This window comes from Dermacentor albipictus, chromosome 2 (genome assembly GCF_038994185.2).
Source record: "Dermacentor albipictus isolate Rhodes 1998 colony chromosome 2, USDA_Dalb.pri_finalv2, whole genome shotgun sequence".
NCBI lineage: Eukaryota > Metazoa > Arthropoda > Arachnida > Ixodida > Ixodidae > Dermacentor > Dermacentor albipictus.
The window spans coordinates 98,905,222-98,907,959 of NC_091822.1; the positions used below are offsets into that span (position 1 = coordinate 98,905,222).

The 2,738-nt window shown below is 47.8% G+C and overlaps 1 non-coding gene across 1 annotated transcript; it reads right to left on the reverse strand.

The window, feature by feature from the left end:
* Positions 1-2,100: 2,100 nt before the first annotated feature.
* TRNAT-CGU (transfer RNA threonine (anticodon CGU)) lies at positions 2,101-2,172 on the reverse strand. Its single transcript has one exon. It is a non-coding gene; the product is annotated as a tRNA-Thr (tRNA).
* Between the last annotated feature and the right edge of the window lie 566 nt (positions 2,173-2,738).

Consider the following 2,738-nt stretch of genomic DNA (forward strand, 5'->3'; position numbering starts at 1 on the left):
GGGTTTCGATGGGGCCTAGCCAGCAGAGTGAAAGTAGGTAACCGGTTAAGAATGCTGGTGCCGGCCTCTGCGATTGATGCGCTTCCCGTTGCTTAACTTGCTGTGGCTCGTCAAAAATCGCGGGGGCGTGCAACGGAACGTAAAAATGTCGACAGAACGGACCCTCACAAAGAACACTTCAGAAAATGAGCTCATACGCATGCCGAAAGGTCTCCACATTATTAATCTCCCACGGGAAAATGTTTATTGTACGCAAATAAATCCATGCTCCCAGGCCGCTCCGAGTAGCTAGAGGTAGAGTGGTCGGTGCGCAGCCATCTTCTATTCCTTTTGGAACGGGGTAGTCTCCGACAATTCTAAAGAAAATCAGTTTTCTTCGGCATAATAATGAGTCTTAAACCCATGCACTTTAACCCGTATTAGGTCTTTAACGGGTACATGTCAATTTGACGCGGTGAGCTTTCGCAGTTTTGTGACGTCGCGTGAAATGCAGGCGAAGTGGGTGCCGCCCGAAAACGTTTGATGAATGACAGAGTATCATGGCGAAAAACGCGTCGCATGGTAAATAACTTTTTTTTATATTCTTCGGTCTAAGCATGCATAATCAGTGTGCGCACATCATATCACATTTGGCGTTTTTGCTGCTTCCGCCGTAAGCTCTGCACTGCCGTAAGCTCTGCATCCGTCGGTATGGTCACACATAAAGTTTTTAATTTGCTTTCTGAAGATTTGGTCGGGATCATGACTGCAGCGGCAGAGCTGATGGGTTTTGCTGAACCATCTGCGTAGGCATGTTCCCAGACTCTGGGCACGTTGGAAATGCCGGGGCGGCGCTAGAGGGGTGGGGGAAACAGGAGGGTGGCCGCCCCCCGATAATGGTGCCTGACCTAACATCCCCCCACCCCGCACTTTTCCCCCGTCCAAATGTGGTTGATACGGTCGCGATCGAATCTGTGACCTGGAGACGCGAGATAGCTGGAAAACTACCACGGCGAGCACTGAAGTGTTTATTTGACATGCCGACGCTTCCGTGGTGTCGGCTAGACCCAGCGGTGGGCTTTAATTAATGCGGCTCTTTATCTGTACGCCCTGCGTAAGTTGTCCGCTTGAGATAGTTGTATGATATTGCTTATTCAGAAATAGCAAGGACGTATGGTACCATACTTTGAACTTAAATTTATCCCGTTTCCCTGCAACCGTCCTCGTGTGCATAGTAGTAGCATATCGTTGCCTTAATTGCCATGTCATTTTTCCCTTCCCTCCCGCCCTTTCTTCCCGTTGAATGGGAACTGTCAGCGAAGAATGGCAAGGCTGTTATTCACTCGTTTAGTGGCTGCGTCTGTTCTACCCTATTTCTGTTTCCTTTCCACCCTCCTCTCAACCATTCTATCTGGCTAGCTTCTGGAATTGCACGTTAGCAGAGAAGTAAGCGCTGCACTTTCGGTAATCCTTTTGCGGAGGGTCACAGACAATTACAGCTGTCAAGAGACTTAGGTGGTGATGCTCTGCGAGTTCCAGGGGTTATGCGCCCATTAGATGCGGTTTCGCAAAGGAGTTTCTCGCGACGTCATCTCTGCCGCGTTACGGCCTTGTATAAACGCACTCTGAACGCCCCCCTTCCCCCCCCCCCGGGCGCGGTGTGCCAAACAACAGCAGCAGTGGAAAAGTCGAAGGAAGAGGAATAGAAAACTTCCATTAAAAGGGTATACTTACGCTATGAACACGGGCTCCAGGTACGGTAGACCACTCCATGTAGGAGCATATTAAGCGTCTGAATTCACACAGGGACACATCAGGCTCTCTGAACGAAAGGTCTCTTCTTTTTCTTCAGTCACCTTCCTTCGACTTGGCTATCGATTCCGATTACTGTATCGCGGTGAATCCCAAATGTCGAATCGGATGCAACATCCTGCCAGGATTTCATGCCGTTCCGCCGAACTCGAACTTCTATCGTTTGATATATGTCACCGTATTGTATCCTGTCGTAAGAAGCCAACAAACATTCACACCAAGGCAAGCATAGGTAAAATACTTTTGCCTAATGAATGAATTAAAGAAATTTTAAATATGAAAATGGAAGTGGACGAAAAAAAAAAAACTTGCCGCAGGTGGGGAATGATCCCACGTCTTCGCATTACGCGTACGATGCTCTTCCACTTGAGCTACCGCGGCGCCGTTTCCCAATCTACTTTCTTGCGTATTTATGTCTCGTACAAGAACCCTGGGAGTGCTCTAGCCAGCGCCACCAATCACAAACCTTGGTGGCGGATGTGGAAGATCCTTTCTGCCGAAGACGTCACGAGTTTGTGATCTTTTTGGGTGAAGGCAACTGGTCAATAAACCCACGCGTGCTACCTGAGGGCGTCAATGTTGCCGGATTGGAGACCATCGTTATGTAATAAACGAGAAGAAAGGGGGTTAACCGATGAGCCCAATTTTTATTAATCATATCATAAGAAGCCAGGAAACATTGACTACAAGTACAATATAGAGGAAATTACTTGTACCTAATAAATGAATAATGAAATTATAATTTTAATGGAAATGGAAGTGGACGAAAAAACAACTTGCCGCAGGTGGGGAACAATCCCCTGTTTTCGCATTACGCGTGCGATGCTCTAACAATTGAGCTACCGAGGCGCCACTTCCCCGTCAACTTTTCTTGGGTATTTATGTTTCTTACCAGAACCCTGGGAGTGTTAGCCAGTACCACCACTCACAAACCTTGGTTACTCAAA